The sequence below is a fragment of the Corvus hawaiiensis genome, chromosome 5 (genome assembly GCF_020740725.1).
Source record: "Corvus hawaiiensis isolate bCorHaw1 chromosome 5, bCorHaw1.pri.cur, whole genome shotgun sequence".
Lineage (NCBI taxonomy): Eukaryota > Metazoa > Chordata > Aves > Passeriformes > Corvidae > Corvus > Corvus hawaiiensis.
This window is the reverse complement of record NC_063217.1, coordinates 73,494,479-73,505,925: the sequence shown is the minus strand read 5'-3', so window position 1 is coordinate 73,505,925 and position 11,447 is coordinate 73,494,479. Positions and strand designations below refer to the sequence as shown.

Below are 11,447 nucleotides of genomic sequence, written 5' to 3'. Positions count from 1 at the left end.
CGATGTAGATTAACTGCTGGATCTTTTACTGAACCTATACACAGTTACAGCATTGGACCTCACGGCCGTGTTTTGTTCTGTGAAATTCAAAATCAAGATTGTTGGCTAAACTTAACTGCTGTACAATTTTCCCATAAAGTCATGTGTGGTAAAAACAATACAAAATACTGGGGGGAACTCAAAGTCGATGTTGCAATACCTACCACCCAACCACCAGTTATGCTAAGCCTGAGAATTTTTGAAATTGGACCATATATAATCAGAAAAACAGGTCAACAACAAATATTGTTCAATCTGGTGACACCCTCAGAGCAATCAGGCAGCTGTGCTCCCTCCTGATGGGAAATGAGGAACACCTGGCACCTTACCCAACACCCTCCCCGCCAGTCTCCCAGGTGCAGCCAATCCCCTAAAAGAGGGTGAGGGCTTAAACCACCTTTAGAGAGCCAACTCAAACCTTCCTATGATAACTCAGCTCCAGGTGTGGTTATGTTTACTCTTTGGAAAGGTGAAGGAGAATAATAAAAAATAATGAAAAAACCCCAGCAATGCACACACATGTGAAGTCACTGCAGCTAAGGAGCTACAAGAAAACTGGAGAGGGGCTTTTGGCAGAGGCATGGAGTGACAGGACAAGGGGGAATGGCTTCAAATGGACAGAGAGCAGACTTAGATTGGATATTAGGAAGAAATTGATCCCTGTGAGGGTCGTGAGGCCCTGGCACAGGTTGCCCAGAGAAGCTGTGGCTGGCTCATCCCTGGAAGTGTCCAAGGCCAGGGTAGACAAGGCTTGGGGCAACCTGGGATAGTGGGAGGTGTCCCTGCACATGGCAGAGGGGTTAGACTAGATAAACTTTAAGGTTCTTTCCAACCCAAATTCATGTATGGTGTATGGTTCACTATGAGTCATGTCTACCTGGTGCCACAGGACACACTTACTCTCTCTTTGTGTTTTGCTTCCAAGAGCTTTGGGTCATTCACTCCAACATTCAGCGAGTTAATTCCTCTTGGACAGGAGGTTTGTGGCCCTGCTGCTCCCTGTGCACAGCTGCAACCACTGTGCCACAGATACCTGCCAGCAAAAACACTCAGTCACCCTTTCCTAGGCACCCCATAATAATAACCTTGTTACTGCTGTTGCTATTACTATATGTGTAGACATTGCTTATTTTTCTTAATCAGCTTCATTTTCTTTTTCCAGCACATCTACACCTGTTCATTTAATCTAGTTGAAATACAATTTTTTTTTTTCAACCTGAACTTTAAAAAGCTATCATTTTTCTGATTTTTTTGTAAAGCAATATTCTCTTTGGAAAGATCACACAAACGCTCTGAAGCACTGGGGTCCCTATGCATTTGAAGGAGTACACTGGCATTCTCATTGTGTTGTAAGGTTACATCATAGCCATGTGTTAATTTTCTTTTTTTTGTTTGAACCACTTTGACTTGGTTCACTTGGAGTCTGACAGAATTCAGTTTCAACACAAAGCTCGGGAAAATTTAAAAGTAAAAGGAAATCCAAACTCTGCTTTTTGCCAATATGTCTTTATGATCTATCCTCCACAAGAGGCTCATGCTCCTTTAACAGTGTGGGATTATAGATAATGGGGGAATTGTTCTGCTGCCGAGCTGATCATAAAAACAGGAAGAGATTAATGAAATCCTCAAACAGGTTTAAAACAGCAGCTTTTATTTCACAGCACCTTTAAGACAGTGCTTCAGAAAACCCGTGAAATCGTGCTCCAAAGCCTCCTGATGCTGAGAAAGGAAATTGCCCGAGATCCTCAGCTTTGTGCCCCAAGATGGCTGCTGGGTCTTTGAGGCCCAGGCCCTGAGGGAGGCGGCGGCCGGGCCCAGGGGAGCTCTGGGGGGCGTTTTCGAAGCCTCCCGGCCCAGTGGGGCTCGCGGTTCGGTTTTGCTTGGCCAGCTTGGTTTTCGTGACCCAAGCAAAAGCTTTTCCCTTACCTGGATCGGAGGCTCTGCAGCGGCAATCCTCCAGGTGCCTTGCGGTGAAGCGAGGCGGGAGCAGCGGCACCGGCGGAGCGCGGCCGCCCCGGTCCGGCCCCAAGCCGGGGAGAGAAAACCCAACGAGAGCTTCCAGCCCGGCTCTCCGCCTGCCGTGGCTGCCGTGGAGAGGAGCTCGACGCCAGAGAACCACCAGGTCCTTGCTTCTTGCTGGAGCTGCTCCGTGGAAGCTGCGCTCCCCTCAGAGAGAAAGCCCGCGCCGTGTCGCGCCACGGGGCAGCGAGGGGGACTCCGTCAGCATTTGCCCCGCTCCCCGGGACCTTTTGGGTCTGTGCTCCTCTGTGTGTGCGGGGCGAGGGGTGAGTTCTGACGGCTCCGTGTTTGGCAGTTCGCTTTTCTTCCTTGCCTTGGGGTTTTTGGTTTGTTTTTTCCACTTTCCTCTATTAGTATTCATTTTCTGTTGATGGAGGGGAGTTGTTGAAACTCTTTAGAGGAGACTACTCATGGCATAGTGTCCTCTCTTATGTTTGTCTCAAAACTGAGACACAAGTATATTTTAATCTACGTGGAATAAAAAGAGAATGAAATCTGGGACATTATCAAATAGAAAATTAGCAAATCATTCAGAGAGAACTAAATTATCTTCAAAAGTAAAATACTGGGATTTATAAAACGAGGCAATATTTTCTTGGTGACAGGTAAAAAGAATTTACATCAAGAACTGAATACAGGATCTGGAGGAAATGGTAGAGATGGAGAAGGACCAGCTATAAGTACCAGAAGGTGCACACCAAGACAGTGAAGAAAAGGCAGATGTTGTTGTAGAGCCCGTCCAGCAAGGTAATTCCAACAGAAAAATATTCATACTATTGGAAAAGATTGATGGGATCTCACTTGGGAAGCCATGTACAGTCTGAGTCCCCCACAAAGGAAGGAGGGGGCTGGAGAGCTGCAGAGGGCCTAGAAGGGAGTGAAGATTAGTAGTAGAAAAGTGCTGGACAGGCTTAGACACAGGGGAGACAGACAGTATTATATAGACATTAAAAATGCCTCAGAAGTGTGAATACTAGAGGCAGAAGGACAAACAAATATGTTTCAACTAGTTATGTATAAATCGACTCTGAAAATTAGAAGTGGGTTTCTAATCATTAAACATGGCAAAGTTTGCAGCAGTCCTCAAAAAAGAGCAGTGAAATAATTGCAGAAATTGTCCAAGTCTGAAGTTTGCAGCAACTGAAAGGTTTTATATTTTGCCAAGTAATTGGTTTACCTTATCTCACTATATATATATTTAACCTTTTATGAGTAGTGACTCAAAAATTAAGCTTTTCATCTTCTGAGACTCCTTTTCAGGCCCTGCAGTCAGACATTTATTCATTAAACTCTGTGATGCATTAGAGCTACTTGTCTGCATTAGGGTATCATGAACCCAAACATTCACGGTCGGGTTGTTTACAGTGCCGGCCCTGAATACACATGCAGGAATTACCAGGTGGTTACATTGTTTTAGGTGTGACAGATCTATGGCCTGGTATTCCTGGTTTATTATCTGTTTATTTTAAAACACCTGATTTAGTGCTGGGGGAGTAGACTCCTCCGAAGCAATAAGCATCTGTTGCTGTTGTTACTCTGAGCATTTGCAGCCCATAATGTTCTTGTCCCCTTTGGTAGCCGAAGATAAACAAGGGAACAGCACACAAGTGTCAGTGTGGGGGGACCTGGGTGAGGAGGGGACAGTGTGTGACTACAGAATTAGGTCAGAATTTTCTTCCCAAAAACATCTTTTCCATGGAAGTTCACCTATAAATAATATGAAAATTGGAATTTAAACGACAGTCTAGTATCAAAGAATTTATTTCAAAATGCATGAATTAGTGAATTAGTTTTGCATAAGTATATTCCTAAGAAAACCCCAAGCAGCCCTCCCAGCAAACCAGGAGTGAATATTGCAATGTTTTGGTCAATGCTTTCTCATCTGCAGTCAGATTTCCACTCAGTTCAGGCTATTTCCTTTCAGCCTTTAAGTTTGAAAAGATTGGGAGTGGTTATATTTACATCTGGTAATTGGTATTCCATAGATAGGAAAGGTGGGCCTGTTAGTGCTCCTTATTGCCACGGTCCCCCATCACATTTTACTGTGAGCCCTTATTTTCAGGTACCTTTGTATCTTCAAAATGCATGTGACCTTCCCTCCTTCCCCTACCACTGTCTCCTTTTAGATAAAGTTTTCCTGCTATTTCAGCTAAAATAGCCGTTTTCTGAAACTGAATTAAGGAAAAATTCTTATTACCCATGCTAATAAAATCACATAAGCATTTAATCCAAATGATCTCATATCCTCTGTGTGGTGGAGCAGAGGCTTGAGATCAGAGGAGCAATCTTTTCCTGGGATGAGTTCTTTCCATCTCTGTGAAATTTGCCTATCAAGTCACTCGTCTCTGAAAAATCCCGTTTTAGGGCATTTACTAGAAACATATGGATTTTGGTAGCTGAAGTCTCTGGAAATGCCCTGGGCACTAAACCCTCTCCAGAAGTAGAGCTTCTGAGTAAACTGTTGCTGTTAGCATCCTTCCCCACTGCAGCTGGTTTTCCTGCAGGGATTGGGACCGTAGAGACCAAGACTGACCTTGGCTGTTCATGCTGTCACCAGTTCCTGACTACAGGACTGAACCATTCAGGGTCTAATTTTGATAGCATTGGATACCTTTCTTCTTTTAATTTTATTTTTCTTCTGCAAAATGTTTCTAGGGAAAGGAAGGAGGAGAACAAAAGAGTATTGTCTTCCTTCTTTTTTTTTTTTTTTTAAGGAAATTAATTTCCTGTACCATTCTAATCATAATGTTGAACATTATAGAAGAACTTGGAATGACTAGAAAAGAAATGGTGCCCTTTCAGGAGGTACAAGGCCTTTTATTCAGCCCTCTGTTCAGCTATAGAGTGAGGGTAGGTAATTAAATAGTGACTAGGTGCTCACTTACCCCACAGGACACACGCATGAAAATACTGCTGCATTCAGAGCACCTTCAGTGTGCACCTCTTCACGTTCGACAGCTATGACATCTTTGTATGATGTTGTGCCATGACAAATGGGAAGATAACCTCACTTTTCTGCCCAGTCATTTTTCTTGTCTTCACCCAAATTATTAAACAGAAAGTGATAAACACAGCAATTTTAGCATTCCATGAAACTACCATTTTTTCTTACTCCATCTTTCTTAGAAGGATATATCTCAAGCTCCAGTTTCTTTATACATGTGGAAAGAATGCAAAGCATAAACCCTTCTGAATCATATTTTCTAAGCCATTTTGTCATCTTTGTTGTTCTCATCTGCTTGGTTTTCAATTTGTCTTTTTAAAATGTCATGTCTCAAACTGAATCAAGTCAGTCGTGCTGCTGAAGCCTGAGCATTGCTGAGCAGAGCAGAAGGGATTATTGTGCTGGTTTGACACATACTGTTATTGTTAATATAATCAAGTGTAGCATTTTTCCTTTTTCAGTGTAAGCATCTTACAGGTGAATCTCAAGCAGTTTATGATTTAACTTCTAATAACTGTGTCTGTCTTTGTAGGAGTGTTCCTTGGCCCACATTTCTCATAAGTATTTGCTCTGGGTTCAGTATTCACTAGCATTGCAATTTTTTGGACTGTAAAAAAAATATGTATTTTTTAAAGAGTACATATAAAAGGCATGAGGCAATGGAAGGCTAAGACAAAATGACTCTGTGGCAGGGACTATGCAGGGAATATCACAGAATCACAGGACTCTTTTGTGGCAGCCCAGCTATCCAAAGATATTTTTTTCCTCGTCGTTTAACGACTCTGAAGTACCTTGATTGTCATGGCGAATACAGCCAGCCACGACTGCTGCATTTGAATCACCCTGACACACTACAGGAAAGCTCAGTGCTACTGCTCTTAATTCAGGGGAGATGAACACAGCAGTGGTGACATCTGAAACAGAAGGGACAGTAGGCACTTCATGGTAGAGTGCAAAAATGTGCTCCCAAGATGTCACAGCTACAGATACCACCTCCTGAGGGTGGAAATGGATGTGGAAATCAGCAGCTGAAATAAATTGAAACTACTGCTCTAGATCACTTTACTTTTTCACTGCCAAACATTCTGCCTTCTTAATATATGAGTTCTACAGATGCCATAGTCTATTTTCTGTTTTCTCTCCTGTGACCACATTGACCACATCTTCCCAGAGGGGAAAAAAAATGCTAGAGCTCTTCAAGTCCCTGTTACCTCTCAGCTCAGATTATATACAATTTTAGAAGTTTCTCCACAGATGAGAGGAAAAAAAAATCAATCTTTTCTGAGCTCCTCAGAGTTCAAAGTGGTAGATCAAGAGTGTGTGCTTGGCAGGGGAAGGTAATGAGACCGTGCTCAGATGTTAAAAATATCAGATCAGAAATATGAGATAACCAGTTATTGACTGCTGCTAATGAAAAAAAGCCTAATATTGACTTGGAGATCAACCATGTTAAAGAAACATGTTACCTGGAATAAAACAGAATTAGTGCCTGGGTGCAGCTGTAAAACACGCTGAGCAGTTCCCATTGTGTGGCAATTCTGCAGTAGCTCTGCTGTGGGCTCAGTAATTCCCACACCAGGAATGTTTTTGTATGGGCTAAATGTGGCCACATATGGGAGCAGTGGAGAACAACTACTAGACTTCAAATTCCCTCCCTGATTTATCCCATCGTGGCTTCCATCTGCAGACAATCTGGTCTCATTCCTTATGCCTCATCTGTGCAATCTCCTTCTGCAAGAGAAGTCAAGAGAAGGATGAGAGCAGGTCAAAATCTCAGAATGTGGATGATTTCTGTGAGAGTTGTGAGCACTGAGCACCTGCAGGATTGAGCCTCAAGGCACTTACTTTTCCTTCACATTCAGACAAGTTTTCAGTTCCTGAAATGAGACCGAATACTGCATAAAAATGGACGCTCAGGGTTCCTGTTGCTGTAATTCTGTTAGGGAAAATGGCTGGAATATGGGGGAAGCCAAATGTTGCATTAACACATTAAGTAGTCCTAGCACTATCCAGCTTCCCTTACTTTTCATTGCAAAAGTAATGAGCAGTACTTCTGCAGTTTTCAGCATTGTGGAATGAATGGTAAGACATCCACTAAATTCTCCACTGGACCATTTTCCCTGGGTGAAAATCAGGATAATGATTTTGGCAGAGGAGGAGAATTCTTGAGAGCAAAAGCTCTGCCTAGTGGTGTGCTCAGCTTGATTCCAGTAGGGCAGAAAGTGCATGTGGACTGGGAGAAAGGGCAAGGATGGGGGATTTGACAGCTGGTTTGGGTTCTGTTGTACACAGACATGCAGCACAGTGGAGTTTTGACCTCTGCAACCACAAGAGAAGCCTGGGGAAGTCATGGAAATTCAGCTGAATTGTTCTGAAATACATGCAAAAAAATTTCTAATTATTTATTACAAATGCCCAGCCACTGGATTACGTGTGCCAGAGCCTGTGGTCAGTGATGGGAGGGTAAACACTGCTGTGGGAGAAGGGGTAATAGATTTCCATCTGAACTGATTACAGAGTTACTGTACACAAAAGCCCAGATTAAGGTTTTGTAATTTTAGGTGTGGCATGCCCAGTCAAAATTCTGCCATGTGATTACAGATAAAATTGTATGATAAAGACAAAAAAAAAAAAAAGAAAAAAAAAAGAAAAAAAAAAGAAAAAAGTCTTTGTAAATGGATCTATTTTGATAAGAGTGCAGTTATCCTGATTTTGGTTATGTTAGCCATTTAAACCTCCAGTTTTTGATGGAATTCCATGTAATGTCAATAAACACCCAATGGCAGTTAGGAGGTTCTGAGCCTGGATATATGTTTTCAAATGCAGATATGATGAAATACACTATAAAATAGAAATACTTTCTCTGTCAGTAAAACTGAAGTTGCATGTAGTGACAATTTGAGCTACAAATTATGAGTGGAATTGTTTTTTTAGTTTATGATTTAAATAAATCTTTCACCATTGCGTTCTGTGTACTTTGAGGAGGGATTATAAAGAAGTAGGAGAAAGTTACAAAATAGAAATTGATAAAAGGCGTATTTAGTGTTTGGGAGTCCTGCCTAAGCAGCTAAAAAAGTCTTTGGAACAGAACCAATCTTTGTGAAAGCTTTATTGATTACACAGAGAAAAGTCCATTTTAAACACTTTCATAGCCCTGTGTTGCCTGAGGAAGCAAAATCTATTACAGTTAGATTATGAACTTTTTGTTTATGAACTCAGCAGTCTTAGTGGACAGCAGGAAGAAACTAGCAGTATTATTTCTTCTGTCTATAAAGCAGAGTTATTACAAAGCCCGTATTTTTCCCATGTGTCTCCTGCTGCTCTTTTCAAACCATACATAGCGTGAGGTGGTTTGGCACATGCTCCAGCTGGAGCTGGAATGGCTGGCTCCTGGAAAGGCTGGCTCCTGGAAAGGCTGGCTCCTGGAATGGCTTTCCAGGTCAGGGAGCTTCTCAGGTCCCCACACGTCCGCTGGGTAAGATCTGGGCTGTACTGCCTCATTAGTGTTTGTGTAATTGCTCCAGTTGCTCCAGGCATTTTTCAGGCTCTGTGTTGTTGTGTTGTGTTAGGAGAATGACTCAGATCTATCCGTGGTTAAATAAGCTGTGAAATAAGCTGCCCAAACAACTCTCACTCATCAGGGTGATAGTGCTGCTTTACACAAAGAATTTCCACCTCTCTTTGACCTAAGGAAAGGTCTAAGCCAGAAAGATGAGAGAGAAGAGAGTGATGGCTTTCCTTTCCCTTTACTAAAGAAGGGTGAATGGTAGGCTGCAGTCGAGGAGAGCCTGGATTTGGAAGGTGCAAGTAATCTCCACCTCCCGGGAGAAGAACAGAAGCTGCCAGAGGGGTAGGAAGAGAGGAGAGAAGGGCCCCGTGAGGCTCAAAAGACAGCGGGGTCTCTGTCAGCTGAAGCCAGCAGTGGCTGCAAACCCGTGAGCTCTGCAGGTCGGCTCTGCCTGTGGTGTCTGAGACTGCGGCCAGTGGGACTGAACTAATTCCTGGAGAGCAGGAAAGGGGGATTTTGGGTACTCTATGTGGTCATATATTTCTTCTGGCCTCAGTGATGGGGCTGACATTTGGCATCTCACTGAGGGTGAAATGATGTGACCTGCTTGTTCTAGTGCCGTGTCTTTTATCAGTTTCTGCTCATACCATCAACCCAGCTGAAATTGGTACCTGTAAGTTCTTCAAGTCTCAGGAACTGGGAAGTTGATTACATTGAGTCTGAACCAGCATCTTCAAACACTTCTCCCTGTCCCCTCCATTCCCCCAAAGCTCAAAGCATGTAGAGAAAAGGGTAAAAATGATAAAATGCCTAACTTACTTCCACCTAAATCTTTCCTTGAAGCTTACAGTTCTTTTCCCTCCAACTGACCCTGACTTCTGACTGTGAAAAGCAGACTGTGCTGTGCACAGCATGTTTTCTCTCTCCTCTTGTAATACCTTGCCAGCCTGACAAGTTCTAATGACTCCTTGAATTTTTTTTTTTTTAAGCAACAAAATAGCAAAGGATGTGAGAAGCATTTCTTGCCTGTAGTATCAAAAGTTAGAGCCTGCTGATTTGGACAATAGCACCAGGTAGCTGCACTTGTATCATTGATTTGTGTCTCATAGAAGATGTGGATAAACACAGAAATACTGGGAAAATGCCTCAAAGCATTCACAGTTCTATTCTCTTTTACTCAGCTTCTCTTTCCAGTATAATTCTGAATGAAAGCTTTAGCAGAAGAGTTCTGGCAGATTGTCAGGCATTCAAGTAGATTAAACTTCTTTCTTAGGATGAGCATTGTAGGAAAGGTTTGCTGGAGAATTAGAAAATAATGCAATGAAATGATAGAATTCTTATAAAATGAACAAACTCCCTACATTTAAGATCTAAGCATACCAGCTTTAATTTCTGTTAGCTGTGATCTTGCAGGGTTCTTATTACAGTTTTACAGATATGCTTAAAATATAAAACATTAAACTTTCCAAAAATAGCGTGTTAGGATTCTTCAGCACTTTTCTCTGTACAAGTGGTAGTCAAAATCAATCAAAATGTTTGCTCTTGATATGAGCAATAAGGGTTTGCAAAAATTGCTGCAAGTGTAGCAAAATGTATGATTGGGTGAGTGGGAACTGGTTTTTCCTCAAAATGGCTTTATTTTGATATGTTTTTACCAGTAAAGACTCAGTGATGAATGTGCACTGGTATCTGAAAGCAGTTTAGAAGAGATTCCAGATCTTCTGTAGTAGGCAATATGGGAGTCATTGGTTTTTAGGGAAAGATCAGTCCTGATTTCAATGAATTAGACTTTTCAGTTATTAAAAAAAAAACCAAAACCAACCAAACATACATACAATTGTGTCCCACCAAATGGGTGTGTTTGATTTCTGCTACAGGAGTCTTTGGTGAAACTTAATTTTATTAAGCTGTGTTTCCTTTAAAGGTGTTTTACCCCAGTTTAGAACTCATCAAGTGCTTCATAGCTGCTGAAACAGTGCTCTGTGATTAAATAAGGGCCTCTAAATAAATGTTTGTGATCTTTAAACAAATTACCTTAGTTCGAGGTTTCTGTCTGACAACAGCTGATGTATCAGTGTTGTCTAAAACTGTGCTGCCTGAAAGGAGGGATGCTATTGACAAGCTTTAGGTTGGTCTCTTTGGTTTTACTGAATTCTAATTAAAAAAGAATTGGAGTCCTCTGAAGTAGTCAGTGGGAGGGAAGATGGTATCGGTGAAAAATCGTGCGGGTAATTTACAAATATGTGTACCAATACCAGCCAGACATTTTCAGTGCAAACCAGCTTTAGCAGGCAAGGTTAGTCAAATTTAATTAATTTGCCTTCATGTATCTTTTGGCACATTGTTAATATGATTCTTTGGTTTACACAGGCTTTAACAACCAGACGAGAAACACAGCTCTGTGAACGGGTGCTGTGGGCTAAAGACAGCTTTGAACATCAGGTGTGTGCTGACAGGGAGTTAGAATGGCTCAAATTCCTTCTCTGAGCCTTTCCTGCTTCCCCTGTGTTTATGGACAGAAAGAAAGCAGTTTTGGGAAAAAAAGCATCTCCCTTCTTTCAAAAGTGAGAAGGGAGATACTGGCCTGGAATATCAAAAATGGGCAGAAAGTGGTTTTACCCATACTTTCTGCTCCTTGGAACTCAGTCACCTCATTCATGTAACTACATGCATTAATCACAAGGTTTTGCCCCAAAAGTGTGGGAGCAGAACGTGGCATTCCCTAGAGCCACTCAGTGCAGCAGAACTGATTCAACTGCAGGTTCTGTGCAGCTATGAACTTGAGACTTTGGTGATTAAAGAACCAGTGTCCTGAGCACTTTCTATCTTCTTTATATCCAGTTTTTCTAGAAATGCTCTAAGGTAATTACTCTCAGCTAGTATTTTTTGTTCTATTTGTAATATTAAGACTCCAGGGTAGAGTTTGGTGTAGTAAGT

General features: G+C 42.0%; 1 long non-coding RNA gene across 2 annotated transcripts in view; it reads left to right on the top strand.

The window, feature by feature from the left end:
- Positions 1–1,704: 1,704 nt before the first annotated feature.
- LOC125326240 overlaps positions 1,705–11,447 on the top strand; it is a 46,060-nt gene continuing 36,317 nt past the window's right edge. For both annotated transcript variants that reach the window (XR_007203720.1, XR_007203718.1), the window contains exons 1-2: positions 1,705–2,324; positions 2,664–2,805. This is a non-coding gene — a long non-coding RNA (uncharacterized LOC125326240). The remainder of the gene's footprint in view (positions 2,325–2,663; positions 2,806–11,447) is intronic.